Source organism: Bombina bombina, chromosome 1 (genome assembly GCF_027579735.1).
Source record: "Bombina bombina isolate aBomBom1 chromosome 1, aBomBom1.pri, whole genome shotgun sequence".
In the NCBI taxonomy this organism is placed as follows: Eukaryota; Metazoa; Chordata; class Amphibia; order Anura; family Bombinatoridae; genus Bombina; species Bombina bombina.
The window spans coordinates 1,168,103,893-1,168,121,543 of NC_069499.1; the positions used below are offsets into that span (position 1 = coordinate 1,168,103,893).

At 39.9% G+C, this 17,651-nt stretch overlaps 1 protein-coding gene across 7 annotated transcripts in view; it reads right to left on the reverse strand.

Annotated features, from left to right (window-relative positions):
• The window catches only part of STRADA (STE20 related adaptor alpha), a 155,582-nt gene that overhangs the window by 127,968 nt on the left and 9,963 nt on the right, over positions 1–17,651 (reverse strand). The window lies entirely within an intron of this gene.

Here is a 17,651-nt window from a genome sequence, read left to right on the forward strand (position 1 = left end):
GATTTATTATGGCCTGAATGCAGCTTGCAGCTGAATGCTGGAGTTTTCGCACAAGCCTTCAGTCTCGTCAGAAAAAGGAATTAAGAAGCAGCAGTCTTAAAACTGCTGCTCCTTAAAGGGACACTAAATCCAAATTTTTTATTTCATGATTCAGATAGAGCATGCAATTTTAAGCAACTTTCTAATTTACTCCTATTATCAATTTTTGCGTTCTCTTGTTATCTTTATTTAAAAAGCAGGAATGTAATGCATAGGAGCCGGCCCATTTGTGGTTGAGAACCTGGGTTATGCTTGCTTATTGGTGGGTAAATGTAAGCCTCCAATAAGCAAAGGCTATCCATGGTGCTGAACCTAAAATGGTCTGGCTGTTAAGATTTACATTCCTGCTTTTAAAATAAAGTTAGCAAGAGAACGAAGAAAAATTAATAGGAGTAAATTAGAAAGTTGGTTAAAATGTCATGCTCTATCTGAAACAGAGTGGCTCTCTCTGCATCGGTGTGTAAAAAAAATGGTATTGCAGGATGCCTCAATATCGAGGCATCACTGCAATACCATAAAAGCTGCTGGAAGCTATCATGATCGCTTCCACCGCTTGAAACCCCAGAGGACGTGCCAGGAACGTCCTTGGTCACGAAGGGTATTTTTTTTGTAGGACGTTCCTGGCACGTCCTCATTCGTGAAGGGGTTAAAGGGACATGAAACCCAAAAAATGGTTTCATGATTTAGACAGAGCGTGCAATTATAAACAACTTTCCAATTTACTTCTATTATTTAATTTGCTTCCTTCTCTTGTTATCCTTTGCTGAAAGGTTTATCTAGGAAACCTCAAGAGCAGCAAAGAACCTAGGTTCTAGCTGCTGATTGATCGCTGCATATATATACCGATTGTCATTGGCTCACCCATGTGTTCAGTTAGAAACCAGTTGTGCATTGCTGCTCCTTCAACAAATGATACTAAGAGAATGAAACAAATTTGATTATAGAAGTAAACTGGAAAGTTGTTTAAAATGGTATCTACCTAAATCATGAAATAATTGTTTTAGGTTTCATGTCCCTTTAATTTGTCAGCCACCATTTAGGTGGTGGACTGCAATCATCCCGCAGGGAGGCGGAATTGCACAAGCATTATACTAGAAAAGCTTGTGCAATGTTAAATGCGGACAGTGTATGCTGTAGTGGATCATGTCCGCCCGGCATTTAATAAATCTTCCCCCCCTAGAGTCAGCAAAAACCTCACACAAAAATGGACATAAATGTTCCAAATTAAATAGAAGAGAGGAAGATTCTGAATCCTTTTCCAAGGACGAATCCTGATCTTTAGATGAAACATGCAGTTTGAGCAACCCTTTCCATGAAGAAGTCTAAGCACCTTACATTTTCACCTCCTCCTTGTGAAGGCAAAAATTAAGACTGAGGGGGATCGGGAAGTGGGAGGGATTAAAGGGACAGTATACTATAAAATAGTTTTTCCCTTAATGTGTTTCCAATTACTTTTTTTACCAGCTGCAGAGTATAAAATGTATGATATTTGCTTTTTAAGGCTTATTTGTGTATATGAATTAACTGATTGTGTGTTTTGAAGCCCCAACCTAGTTAAATGGGTTGAGCTTGTATAATCAGATCTCATTACTCTATATCATTATGTACATACACATGCTTCTTTATCTTATATCTGTCCATAAACCAATCAACAATACTTTGAGAGAACAATGGAAAATTAACATTTTATTACCTTATCTCTTTTATAACCCACTGAGAGTCTAATTTATTTCACTGGCTGTGTTAATACAGCTTGGCCTCGTGGCCAAAAACTTTCAGGATGGGTGGAGAAACCACAGGCTAAATAAACTATTTCAAATGCCAATATAATGGTAATAGAAATACTTGTAAACAATTTAATACACTCCAGCAGGTAAAGTGGATCATTGGGAACAAATTAAAGGGGAGAAAATGTTTAAGTAAAGCTCTTGGTGATGGGTAATTTTTGCCTGCCTCCAGGTGGAGATGAGTTTAACCCCATATGGCTTGGCTTGTGGACTCTAACAACCTTATGAAAGAAAACTCAGCAATATTAAAAGAGCAATAGTCACACATCCTAGAAAAATTACTTCAAAGCAGTCACATAATCACAGCACAGCAAACTTAAAGGGACAGTAAAGTCAAAAAAAATCTTTCATGATTTAAATAGGGCATGTAATTTTAAACAACTTTCCAATTTACTTTTATTACCAATTTTGCTTTGTTCTCTTGGTATTCTTAGTTGAAAGCTAAATCTAGGAGGTTCATGTGCTAATTTCTTAGACCTTGAAGACTGACTCTATTCGGAAAGCATTTTGACAGTTTTTCACCACTAGAGGGCGTTAGTTCATGTGTTTCATATAGATAACACTGAGCTCCGGCACGTGAAGCTCCTAAGAGCAAGCACTGATTGGCTAAAAATGCATGTCTGTCAAAAGAACCGAAATAAGGGGGCAGTTTGCAGAGGCATAGATACAAGGTAATCACAGAGGTTAAAAGTATATTATTATAACTGTGTTGGTTATGCAAAACTGGGGAATGGGTAATAAAGGGATAATCTACCTTTTTAAACAACAAAAATTCTGGTGTTTACTGTCCCTTTAAAGACAAAAAAACACCCAATGATCACAAAAATTCCATACCAAAAAAAGAATAAAATAAAAAAAGAATAAAAAATAAAAATAAAACATGGAATAGCCCAGTAACCATAAAGAGCAGTACCCTTACTGCAAAGCAACCTCCAAACATAACAACTGTTATACGTCAAAGGGTACTTTGCCTAGTGTACCCTGTCGACATAGTACCTACGTCCATCTGCCTCATGCTGTTGTCCCGGCTGTTAGCTCTGATAGCTAAGACTGCAGCCAGAGGCAGAAGGCATCTGCCTTCATATGGTAAGAGAGCGTCGATCGTGCTCCCTTTACCACATTAAGACAGATCGCTGATGTAATCATTGACTCTCTGTGGGCCTGATAGAATATCTCACCTAAGTGGCGAGGTTTTCAATAAGAAGTCTCTTCGGTACAATGAGGCCCTTAAATGGACACTCAAGTCAAAATTAAACTTGCATGATTCAAAATGCAGTTTTTAACAACTTTCCAATTCACTTCCATTAACAAAACGTGCACAGTCTTTTTATTTACACTTTTTGAGTCACCAGCTCCTACTGAGCATGTGCAAGAATTCACAGAAAATACATATATGCATTTGTGATTGGCTGATGGCTGTTACATGATACAGTAGTAGTGGAAATAGACATAACTGAAATTTGTCAGAAAAAAAAAAATTACTACTCATTTGAAGTTCAAACTAAGAGCTGTTGCATTAGCTTTTTATTATGCATTTGTTGGTTGTGCAAATCTGCTGTATTTACTGAAACACAAAATTTTATCTTGAGAAATGTTTATGTTGCGTTGTAGTATTCATTATGTGAACAACACAATGTATAAAAAAATCCTAAAGATTCTGCTTGCATTGGCTTGCGGTGCTGCCCTGGGTGGTGCGTCGCGAGAGGGGAAGGGATGGGCTGCTACAAGCATGATACCTATTATAAAAATCTACAGAAATGGGTGAGGGAGGGGGCATCAGTGACAATCGGTTGGGGGGGGGGAGGAAATCGCTACACTACAGTTAAAGAAATTTATATTAAAAAATAAATAATAGGGGCGGGTCCGGACACCGACCAAGATGGCTGCTTTTTAATTTCGGCTGAGTTCTGGAGCAGTTAGAGCCGCTGTATATCACTCCTCTGACCAACAATCCAAATCCTACCTCACTGCTGATTCATTGAATACTGCCTAAGGAACGGATATATATGTTTTCTTTTTTCTTCACACTTAGAACTCTAGCCTAGCAGACCGGAATAAATGGGGTACATAGCGGAGGCCTAGTCACCGGCCTGAACCCTCATTTACCCTCCCTGATTCCTGACATACCAGGTAAAACAGCTATATGCGCTGTTATAAATTTCTGGAACACAGAGACATTATCTATTTAATTATACCCTATCGAGAACAATACTGAGTAATTCAGCCATGGAAGGGATATATCATGTGATACAGGCCATGCTGAGATTCAGATGCACAATGTTATAGTGGACGCACTGAGACCATTGAGCCAGGGAACACCTGACTATGCCTTGAGTCACCAGCATTCTGGAGACGATCGCAATGTGAAGACAGTCTTCTGCTGGTAAGATCCAGAGAGAGACAAAATCATGGAGGTGCAGAAGACTAGCCAATATAAAATTGAGCCATTGTCTACAGACCCACCCTCCAACTATCAAGCCAGCATATACTCCGGACTCCCCAGCGACCCAGAGGGAGATACAGAGAGAGACCTGTGCTGTGTGGGGAGTGCAGGAGGCACAGAATACAGGAGAGACCATACTGACTGGACCCATGAGTATAACGACCTGATCTTACCTTATACTAAATGCGGAACGGCCGGTTGCCTCCTAGTGATCATAAAGATTAAGGATATTGTGGTGATCCACAGGCAATTCTGGATGGTAGATGAGGCTGAAGATCAGAAGAGTTGGGGGTCGGGGGGAGACTATCATGGTCGACACTCATCCCCGGTGCAGCAGTCCAAGTTCCCCCATATATCGACATTGGTGAAAGCTGGAATTGGTGAAGACCCTAAGCAAACTCGGGGCCCTTTCCTTTTGGGAGACATATCTGGTACTAAGGGAAGGCCCCCCAGGCCTTGGATATAACCTCGGCGGTCAAATGATTGATGAAGACTTTTCAGTCTGGTAATACTGTTTAACGCTTTAAGTTCCACAGTTGGAGAAGATGCATAGTTTTATTTCACTTTTTATTCTTACCAGGCCCAGTTATGGTACTAAAGTGACTCATGTGGGACATTTGCAGATATACTAAGTGTTCAGTTGATCAGTTATATAAGTGTATATATGTGTAGTGTGGTGCATGTCTAGAGCCTGTCAAATTGTTTATCAAACGACATATCCATCACTAAATGCAATATCTATCTTGTATCATCTCCGTAATAGAAAATGTATAGCTTTGTATTAGCTCTCTTCTACTACAAGTCCCAGTAATTATGATAACGTAACCCATATGGATCACTTGCAAATATGCAAAAAGCTTACCCTGACCGGTTTGACAAGAGCATATGTTATTAAAGTTCTGACATTACCCTAATAACCTCTAGGCTCATTCACCATATAAGATTATACTGTCAAGGTATTTTGCGAGTATAGATTTTATTTTTTCCTTAAATCCCAAATGAAACGTGGCGACTACCTTTTTAGATATGCTGAAACATATGTCTAAATGTATTACTGTCCATTTCATACAAATGCTATCAAGCTCCCTCTTGCATCTTGCTCATTGTATATCAGTCCCCTATAGATGATAACTAGTAGTATTTCACAAAATGAATGTATATGCTGTGCTTTAATAGTGTTTTGAGGGTCCAAAAGTGACCTAAATACTAAATATCCTTCTATAATGCTTTATGTTAAGTTTACTGGATGTTCAAAAAGTGGCCTTGCATGTTTCCAAGAGGTAGGGAAATGAGGTTTGAAATTTGTTTTAGTTTTGTATTATCCAATAGTTATTACCTAGACAGTTAAATATATGGTCATATTTCACTCTCTTGGGCCCAGGAGATTCATATACTTCTTTGTCCATTTACTGTCTTGGCTCACATTGAATGTACACTTGTTTTACTTGTATCAAGATACCTGTCTGTTTATTTTTCAATTCCTCAATAAAAATATATCTTTTTAAAAAAATTAAAAATAATAATAATATAAAATTGGATACTGGCAGACAGCTGTCAGTGCCTAAGAAGGCAGCTATTAGAGGGGGAGGGTCCCCTACACTACAGAAATTAAAAAACATAATTTATGCTTTTAGATAAATTTAATTAACTTACCAGAATAATCAAAATAATCGCCTGTCTGTGCCTAACAGCACTACATGAAGTAAAAACATAAAATAATTATGAGCAATCGTTATAAACAATACCTATTGCTAAGCATACGTATGCAGGTAACTAGAATCACTAGAGGCACCTTACACATACAAAGAAACAAGACAGCTTACATCATGCAATAGTACACATATTATGAGCACTTATTATACATTTAGGGGAGTACCGCAGATTCACCTGCAATCTAGGTCCTATAAGGAGGTACAGTCTTATTTACTTATAGCCTTCAAACAGACTAATACCAGCAAGGTGTAGAATTCGACTGCAGCATAAGCTGCACTCAAGGTCATAAAGCCAAAGTACAATCAGATGGTATACTTGCACTTATCTCCAAAGGTAGCGTTCTATCCAGCGTCACTTTAGCTAAAAACTTATTCCGTGTGCTTGTTTATTTCCCTTCTATTTTTAGGACGGTATTGCATGTCCTAAATGCTTCTTCCTTTTTCATTGTTATATTTACTTTTTAAGGGAAGCACCGGAAAGCATTAACAGCAGTTTTAACTCTATCTTTATTATTTATAATTTATGCTTACCTGATAAATTAATTTCTTTCATGGTTGTCTCCTATCCATTACTCCTGGGAATTATACTCCTGGCGACTAGGAGAAAAAGATCCCAAAACGCCAAGAGCCCTTAAAATCCCTCCTACCTTACTGGGAACTAGTCTGACGTATAGCCAAGCCAGAAAAGAAGAAGGTAGGAAAAGAAAAAAGGTGGTGCATACGTGAACTGTTGCCAGAAAAAACACACAATCAAAACACACATATATACATACATACATATACACACTGGCCACTTTATTAGTTACACCGTGCCGATACTGGGTTGGACCCCCTTTTGCCTTCAGAATTGACTTAATTCTTCGTGGCATAGATTCAACAAGGTGTTGGAAACATTCCTCAGACATTTTGGTCCATATTGACATGATAGCATCACGCAGTTGCTGCAGCAGAAGATTATGCAGCAGCAGGAGACCACACCGGGTGCCACTTCTGTCAGCTAAGATCAGGAAACTGAGGCTTCAATTCACACAGGCTCACCAAAATTGGACAATAGAAGATTGGAAAAAACGTTGTCTGGTCTGATGAGTCTCGATTTTAGCTGCAACATTCAGATGGTAGGGTCAGAATTTGGCGTAAACAGCATGAAAGCATGGATTTATCCTGCCTTGTTTTAACGGTTCAGGCTGGTGGTGTAATGGTGTGGGGGATATTTTCTTGGCACACTTTGGGTACCTTAGTACCAATTGAGTATCGTTTAAACACCACGGCCTACCTGAGTAGTGTTGCTGACCATGTCCATCCCTTTATGACTACAGTGTACCCAGCTTCTGATGGCTACTTCCAGCAGGATAATGCACCATTTCTTAAATCTCAAAACATCTCAAGCTGGTTTCCTAAACATGACAATGAGTTCACTGTACTCCAATTGCCTCCACAGTAACCAGATCTCAATCCAATAGAGCACCTTTGGGATGTGGTGGAACGGGAGATTCGCATCATGGATGTGCAGCCGACAAATCTGCAGCAACTGCGTGATGCTATTATGTCAATATGGACCAAAATGTCTGAGGAATGTTTCCAACACCTTGTTTAATCTATGCCACGAAGAATTAAGGCAGTTCTGAAGGCAAAAGGGGGTCCAACCCGGTACTAGCAAGGTGTACCTAATAAAGTGGCCGGTGAATGAATATATATATATATATATATATATATATATATATATATATATCCCTAAACTGCATTCTGGCAGTACCTAAGCTGATGGTGACTAGTCAGGGGTGAAGAAGAGAACTGTTTGGGAAGGATCAGATAGAGGTCAGGGGGTGGGAGGGTAATCTCTACACTACAGCTAAAAATAACCTTACAAGCTACCTGGATTAACCCCTTCGCTACCAGACATTTCATAAGTGTGGTGCGCAGCTGCAATTAGCAACCTTCTATATATGCTGCTTAACACCCATCTATATTTTTACAATCTATATCCCATATTAATTACATAGAGGTGATGTTTCTAGGATATAAAGGTATTATGGTCCTGGCATGTTAAATAATAATTCTGAACTTGCCTCTTTTGTCAGCCAATAATGCACAGTTTATGAACCAAGGTGTATAAATAATTGACTTTTAGCAGAGCAGGTCCCAAATACATCACATAGGATATGTGTGATATAGATTTTTTTAGTTTTCAAACAAACTTTATTGTTGGAGTTACAACATTACATGTAAATCAAGGTAACATTGATAGAAACATAATCTTAAACTTCTACATGCTAGTACATATATGACTCTTTATATGCCTCTTAAAACCTGCGTATACCAGATGTCGAGTCCATGTGTCTTCTACAGTATCTCACAAAAGTGAGTACACCCCTCACATTTTTGTAAATATTTTATTATATCTTTTTAAGTGACAACACTAAAGAAATTACACTTTGCTACAATGTAAAGTAGTGAGTGTACAGCCTGTAAAACAGTGTAACTTTGCTGTCCCCTCAAAATAACTCAACACACAGCCATTAATGTCTAAACCGTTGGCAACAAAAGTGAGTACACCCCTAAGTGGAAATGTCCAAATTGGGCCCAAAGTGTCAATATTTTGTGTGGCCACCATTATTTTCCAGCACTGCCTTAACCCTCTTGGGCATGGAGTTCACCAGAGCTTCACAGGTCGCCACTGGAGTCCTCTTCCACTCCTCCATGACTACATTACGGAGCTGGTGTATGTTAGAGACCTTGCGCTCCCCCACCTTCCATTTGAGGATGCCCCACAGATGCTCAATAGGGTTTAGTTCTGGAGACATACTTGACCAGTCCATCACCTTTACCCTCAGATTCTTTAGCAAGGCAGTGGTCGTCTTGGAGGTGTTTTTGGGGTTGTTATGTTGGAATACTGCCCTGCGGCCCAGTCTCCGGAGGGAGGGGATCATGCTCTGCTTCAGTATGTCACAGTACATGTTTGCATCCATGGTTCCCTCAATGAACTGTAGCTCCCCAGTGCCGACAGCACTCATGCAGGCCCAGACCATGACACTCCCACCACCATGCTTGACTGTAGGTAAGTCACACTTGTCTTTGTACTCCTCACCTGGTTGCCACCATGCTTGACATCATCTGTACCAAATCAGTTTATCTTGGTCTCATCAGAGCACAGGACATGGTTCCAGCAATCCATGTCCTTAGTCTGCTTGTCGTCAGCAAACTGTTTTCAGGCTTTCTTGTGCATCATCTTTAGAAGAGGCTTCCTTCTGGGATGACAGCCATGCAGACCAATTTAATGCAATGTGCGGCATATGGTCTGAACACTGACAGGCTGAACCCCCACCCCTTCAACCTCTGCAGCGATGCCGGAAGCACTCATATGTTTATTTCCCAAAGACAACCTCTGAATATGATGCTGAGCACGTGCACTCAACTTCATGGTCTTGCCCACCGTGCTGCAGCTCAGTTTCAGGGTCTTGGCAATCTTCTTATAGCCTAGGCCATCTTTATGTAGATCAACAATTTCTTTTTTTCAGATCCTCAGAGAGTTCTTTGCCATGAGGTGCCATGTTGAACTTTCAGTGACCAGTATAAGAGTGTGTGAGAGCAATAACACCAAATTTTACACACCTGCTCCCCATTCACGCCTGAGACCTTGTAACACTAACGAGTCACATGACACTAGGGAGGGAAAATGGCTAATTGGGCCCAATTTGGACATTTCCACTTAGGGGTGTAAACACATGTGTAAAGTAGTGCGCGCTGAGAAACCACCAAACTCCCCAAAACCTATATGTCCCTCACAATAGGCAAGAGCAAGCAATAACAAGAAATATATGAAGGAGCGCTTAAGCTTAAGGTGTGTCAAAGAACAAAGTGAAGCATATACAAAGGATACAATGAAAGAATGGCTATGCCAATTTATTTAAAACCATAAATAAAAATACAAAATATATTGGCGATGAGTGCTAATCATTAAAAATAAGCTAGTTACTATATGATCGGACGTCTCCGATATGCATAAATAAATAACAAAAGTAAAAACTAAAAAATGAAGTTGCTACCACAGGAAGAAGAAAAAATAGTCTCTTAGGAGAATGTACAACACTGAGAGGTGTATAAATCATAAAAGTCCCCAATATAAAGTAATTGGCTGCAAAAGTTCAGCATACTAGGGTAACCAGGTATCTGTTACCTTATTCCTCCGGACACCGTTCCAATGCGATCGACTTTCAGGGCTCCACACCTCCGTAGAGGCGCACACGTGACTAGTGACGTCACAAGAAGTAGGCGCTGTCTTAGCGCAGCGATCCTATTGGTCAGGACCGTCCTTTCAGCGGAGAAACTTTACCAGCCTGTTATAATAAGGAATATGTATCCGCTCTTTAGTGCAATTTGCACGCAGGATACCTGTGGTCCGGTGAAAGCGATAATTTCACAGCGATACTCTGTAGCAACTTTAAAGCCAGTGGTTTCAGTATATTTGGATTCCTCCGTGTCTGTACCAGGCTATTCGTATGCCTTAGTTAGATTATCCAGCATACCAAAGACAGTCTCTGTCTCAATTTTTGAAGGTAAACAGGGCTTTTTCAAGATGCATCTTGAAAAAGCCCTGTAAGAGGGAGAAACGCGTTGATGGTTATATAGTTGCAGTTTGTCTTTTATTTCCACTTGAAGGAGGATACATCGTTTACCTTCGAAAATTGAGACAGAGACTGTCTTTGGTATGCTGGATAATCTAACTTATTTTTAATGATTAGCACTCATCGCCAATATATTTGGTATTTTTATTTATGGTTTTAAATAAATTGGCATAGCCATTCTTTCATCGTATCCTTTGTATATGCTTCACTTTGTTCTTTGACACACCTTAAGCTTGAGCGCTCCTTCATATATTTCTTATTATCACTTAGGAGTGTACTCACTTTTGTTGCCAACAGTTTAGACATTAACGGTGTTTTGTTATTTTGAGGGGACAGCAAATTTACACTGTTATACAGGCTGTACACTCATTACTTTACATTGCAGCAAAGTGTCATTTCTTCAGTGTTGTCACATGAAAAGATATAATAAAATATTTACAAAAATGTGAGGGGTGTACTCACTTTTGCGAGACACTGTATATACAGGCAGCTGATTTAAGTCCATTAATTTCAAGCTTGCATCCACAGACGAAGTTGCCTGTGGTTGTGTTAGCACCGCTCATTTTTGCAGTATGAGGCCTAGAGAATTTACATCAGGCATAAATTTTGACAGATCTATATAGGTCCACAGCTTACATATAACATACAGCTGAGGTTAGCTGAGTACCTGATGTTGTCACCCAAACGGGTGTAAGAAAGAAGAGAGAGAGATGAAGAAAAGAAGAGAGTACTACAGAGGGAATATTAAAAAAAAAAATAAAAAAAAATTTGAAGGAATTAGGGAACGGGGTACAAGGAGGAAACCAGGGAGCAGCGAGTGCACAAACTGAAATAGAGCAGAGCTCAGTAGTAGTTTCCTAGCCCCTTTCCTTCCCAGGTTAAGAGCATCATTTCATGCATACCTAATTTGCCAGTTTTAAGATAATGATATCTTTCAAGCCTCAGTAGTTTTCCCACTCTGACACTCCACTCCTGTAAGCTTGGGATACGCTGTTCTTTCCAGTGTGCTGGTATTAAATCCTTCGCCCCATTCAACATTAGCAAGAAGAGCAGATACCTATCTTCCCCAATAATCTTGGGTAGTTCATGATAAATCAGATAATTTGGCCTGGGGGGGGGGGATAATAACCTTAACCTCACGCTTGCGTGAGCTGAAAAGGCATTTTCGTGCTGAAAATAATTCCCACCCCGTTTTTTTGGTGGGACCAGATGTAAAGTAAGCATTGGGGTATCAGTGACTGAACCATTTAGGTTTGTGTGACGCCGAGAAATGCGTCTCCTGTATATATACTATGTCCCCTCCCAATCTGTGCAGGTCTCTCAATATTATAGAGCGCTTACCCGGACTATTGAATCCCTTAACATTTATAGTAAAAAGTTCTACAGGGAGGTTCATAGTACGGCTTTGCTGTCGGGCCATAGTGGGAGGAGGGACTGGGAACAAAACAAAACACACAAAAAAGGGGGGGGGGGGAGAGAAGAGAGAGGGAAGGACAAGAAGAGGATTAAGAGAAGGAAAAAGAGAGATAGGAAGAAAAGGTGTCTTGACTTATAAGTCAAGAGAGAAAAATAGTGCAATTACTGCGTTTAAGACAATATGATAATATACAATCTTCACAGTCAGTAAGTACAAGAATAGAGAAAACTGTAACTATTACACAAATCAGGGGTTGTTTTCCCTGTGTGTTCACATATTATATAAACTTTAAACAAAACTAAGTAAATCAGTGCATTCTTGAAGTATAAGCATCTTTTCTATTCCCCTTTCCGCTCTAGTGTTAGATCACTATTAAGATGCAGCTCAGTTTATTAGAGCTAGTACTGATCAACATGTCTGGAACTGCGAGAGTCATTACAGTTTGTCCTTGCTTTTCCTAACGGGACTCAAAGGTGGTAAAGAGAAGCCAGTGTTAATGCCAGCAAAGTGATCCCCAATGTAAGTGCTGATGTTGTCTGTATTGGAAATTAAATGATGTGACGTGACAGTAGCCTGTATCAAGCCCAATACTGGCCTTGTTATCGCCTTATATAATCAGAGGAGGCGTGTCTCGTATATGCTCCATAAGCTTTACATATTAGGCCTATACAGGCCATACACTAAAGAGCAGGTATAGCACATCTATATCTCTGCTGGCCCTCAGCCCTATGGGGCCCTCTACGTAGCGTGTGCTTGTTTTCCTAAGTGGGCCCTAAATGTGCTAAGTGAAGGGCCAACCTTATTACTACTACAATGACCTTTTGTTATGTTATAACTGAAGTCTTCTAATTACTTCTAATGGTGTGGCTTTAACCCGAGTCATACCTCTTGTCAAGCCCGTCCTGGCGGCCCAACTATGGTGATTCTTGAGCCTAATAGGCCCTCCCTCCCACTCTAGTGTACCAGTGGTGTGTGCAGTGTATGTTATAATCCTACTAGGTGACCACTTCACGCCCCTTCACTTTAACTTTTGGATACCACCTCCCAAGTGCCAGACTGTCTGAAACACACACAAAAACAAAACATTTGCAGAATATAAAAAAAAAAAAACACATTATCTGTGTATTTGGCTCCTGCACAGCCCTGCCGGTGGATGATGCCGAGTCTGCTGCTATTAGGTAGTTTTCCATTACTGAGGAGTGAGCACTTTTTGGTGGTCTAGTGTTTCTTTTACTAGACATCACGAGGGTCTGAGCCTCCAAAAGGGCGTTAGTGCTCTCCTATATTCATGCGAGATATGCCTGCAGTTCAGGGGTATCGTGCAGTCTTATACTCTGTGTAGGGCAACTTCTTTGTTATATATAGGTAGGTGATATGTGGGCAGATTTCACTTTTGCAATTCTCCCTCTTTGTATATCTGAGTCCTTCTTAGACTGCAATTACATTTTGTGAAAACGGCTTCTATGGCCAGCCCGGAGTCTTCTGTCACAATTGATCACGCTCCCTTGCTACAAGACCTAAACAATGTGTGACGCTATGACCTCCACCTCAGCTCTGCAATACCAGCTTAGCTTTCAGGGCTGTCTTTTGCCAACAGTGCCTAATTAGCCTCCAGCCTCCCCCTACTGTGTAGATGCGGCCCAGCGTGGCCAGATGCGGCCTGTTAAATGGGTTCAGATGATGGCTCAATTAGCTTTTGCCACTATAGCTTCAACAGGGCTTTAAGATGTGTAAGGAGCTTGGGTTGGAGTGTAAGGAGGGTACCTTAAAATGTCCTTATGATCGACGATTGTGCAGCTTACTCCCTCCGCTTCGTCATGCCACTTAAGGTCCTTTGCAGCACTGCAACCTCTCCGTGTCTGTGGCGTCCGGTGTCTATATCATCGGGTCCGAGTTGTGCGGCCAGTAAGCGATATAGTCAGAAATATAAGCTGCAACTTTTAAAGGGGATTTTTGTAGTTAGAATGCACTAATTTTTATGTGAAAACATCAGGAACCACGGAGCTTAATCAGCATGCGACCATCTCTGTTCGTGGCTAGGCTCCGCTCCCTCGTTTAATCGCGATATAGATTTTTTTAAATAAAAATAATGGATTCAGATTTAAGATAATAGATATGCTTTTAACAGGATATAGGTTTATGTAACATATACATTTATATACACATACAAAGCACAACTAAATACCATGTCACATATTACACTTAGATCATAGATGGGGCTGTTATTTTGCTCCCTAAGCTCATATGAGACTAGTATTCAGTGTATTGGAGAGTGGAGAGCGTTGAAAGGAATGCATGGTATATGAGCAGTGCAGTGTCATGGTAAATGATCAGGGCTCTGAGCTGACATGAACAAAGGGTCACCTAATAAATCATGTAACTCTAAACACGTTTATTACGGCTCTATGATGCATCCGATCTGCAGCTGGGAAGGAACGATATATGGGGTAATGTACTCTTACCGGAACCTCTATCAACAGCTGCACCAACCACTTACTGAATGGCTTCAATAAGGTGTCCTAGAGGGAAAGGTGCTGGCCGGGTGAATGTGAAGTGTAGCTGCATGATTAATTAAGCCCTCCTGCTGTACTGCCTGCTTCAAGCCTAGGAGAGATCCGACGAGCCGACAGCAGCCTCATGTAAACAGTGAATATTTTCTTGTATTATCGCTTTACTGTTTACTGTTGCGGTCTCTGCTGCATGTTTGCTCTCTGTCATACCCCTAGCCCAAACAAGCATTTGAGGGTTGCTATTAGATATAGTAAGTAAAAAGTTTTACAAAAGTATCTAATAGCAACCCTCAAGCAAACATGCAGCAGAGACCGCAACAGTAAACCGTGAAGCGATAATACAAGAAAATTTTCACTGTTTACATGAGGCTGCTGTCGGCTCGTCAGACAACTGCACTTGCACAGTGTGCATTGTTCATTCAAAATCAGAGCCCTTTAAGCACCAGTGGCACGGGAGTATGCTGAAGTTCAAAAACATAGACTCAATATCTTTTGCATGGTAAATTTATTTACTCTGTCTGCCATCACATCATTCAGTGGGAGAGGCGGGGTCACGTGACGTGGTACAATGACGTCACTGACCCCTGAATCGATTCGGATCTGCACTGCATCGATGCAGCATAGTTAACGGCTGCATCGCAATGGCGATTATTTTCGGCACCCCTATGAAACGGTGGCATTAAATATACCAAAGAGGGCCTAGATCAATACCTTAGTTGTCTACTAAAAAATATATAGTTTTGATAGGTAAAATACATTTTAAACAAACAATGCTATATTTCTGTTTAAATGGAGTGATAGCAAAAATGCTAAACATTCTCTGGTCTTTTGGGCAAGTTTTCCTCTGAAATTCCTGTTCCTTAAGGGGTTAAAGCAGAAAAACCCATAGTGCCAGGTAGCCATGGCAACTTATGATTTTCAGCTGACACCTAGAAATGTAAGCCCATGACACTGGCCTTAGCACTTTTTCTGTGCGCTCATAAATAATAGGGAAGAGAATAATGTTAAAATTGTATTTATTTATTTTTTACAGTTAAGGGATTAAATCACCGTTGTATTGTAAACTGGCCAGCTGATGAGTTCATTGGTCATTCAATGTGTTATTAACCTTAAAAGGGACATTCCAGTCAAAATTTAAATGTACATAGATGAATGACATTTTTTTATATGGAAACATACTTTTAATATACATGTACTGGCAGTATAAACAAGTTTCTCTGCAAGTGTATGTGAAGCATAGATAGATATTCTTAGCGCAGCAGCATTTTAAATACGGCAGCTGTTCATAGCACCAGTAGGGCTTGTATCACATCAGCAATTAACAAATTGAGTCTTTACCAGATGGTACAAGAACCTTAGGCTCTTTGAGCAAGTGCTGTGTTTAAAATGCTGGTGTTTACTCAAATACACTTTTGAAGCAGCTATAGCTTTCATTAGAAGCATTTATGCTAATCCATGTATATTACAAAAATGCCTCTATCCAAAACTGAAATGCATCAATGTGAATGTCCCTTTAAGGGAACTGGATACCCAAATATTGAAAGTGATGCAGCATAGCTGTAAAAAGCAGACTAGAAATGTTCACTTGAACTTCTCTATGTAAAAAAAGGAAGATATTTTACCTCAAAATCCCCTCAGTAGCCACATCCCATTGTAAAGGGACTTTAAGCAGCCAATCAGGATGTCAGTCCTGGAACTTGCAAGGGAGAGTGCATCTGGCGTATGCGCAGGCATAGTCATGTTATTTCCCTCTTCAGTTTATGGAAGAAGACTATGAAATTTCATGAGATTTCAGTGAACTCTCATAAGATCACAGTAAAGCAAAGTATGATAGCACTGATTACGCTAATTGGCTATTTTGCTTTTTCAACATGCAGATGGCAGTAGCTACAGCATAACTGTTCACATAACACACATAATTGTGAGCTGAAGAAATTTTGAGGTAAAAATATCTTCCTTTTTTACATAGAGATGTTCAGGTGATATTTTTTGTCATTCACTTTCAAGTGATTAAGCTTATGGGTACTGTGACCCTAAAATATGTATTCCCCCTCCCAGACAGCAATTTAGTATGGTCTTACAAGCAAACTCCAAATCCAATAGGAAACACCCACATAGATGGAAACAAAGAAGAGGACCTGTGTTTGAGCTGAAAAACAAAACATCTGCTGACAGTTGATATTGGGGGGATAAGTATCTTGGCATGCTCAAGCATTAATATCCCAGCATTCCACAGCACTGCAGTTAAAAAAGCTGCATTAGTTTAGTTTGTACCACATCCATGAACCATACTCTCCATCCTACCCAGACACTGGTAGATATGTTTCTTGCATTAAGAGCTATTAATCAGTGTCAGAGATTGGCTCTAGTTTTAAATCTTGGATATTTTAGAAATGCTGTGGGATGTAACAACATTAGTGTTTCAAGTCAGCAGGAAAGTAACATCAGGCAGTGTGAGGGGAGGAGTAGGGAAGTGCATCAGGTTCAAATGATTTATTAAGCAGAGGAGCTAGGCTATTTATCTGCAACCCATTTATTAACAAATGTCTTATAGTTATTGCTTGTTTATACTAGTCCACATATTTCTAATCCATCTGCTGCAAACTGTTACTAGTCTAAGACTGATCTTTTTTTTTCTTTCTAGTATGAACAAACATTAAAAAAATAAAATCCTGGCTTCTAAATTTTCCAGTTGACTCGGATTTTGAACTAATTTGTCAAGATAGAAATTGAGGTGCAAAAGCCTCTCCAAAGTCACTTTGAAAAAGATTAAATTGAAGTTGTGAGAACAGTAAAGCACAATACCAATAAAGTAGACAGACAGATATTTTTGCACCACCATTTAGATACACAGACAGTCAGGGAGAACGTTTTTATTGTATTTTAAATATTGCTCTTTTGTACTTGGTAAGACTGTGTTTGAATCAACTTTACCTGACAGCACTTGTAGACCACCTTTGAAATCACATTGCCCATGCAACCTTACATCTACTGCATAGAATGCAATACAGCAATCCTAACCATATAGAACTGCCTACTGGCTACACAAACAACCTACAAAGTAGTCTAGCGACACTACACTCTCACCAAATTCACATGCATAAAAGCATTATGTTTAAAA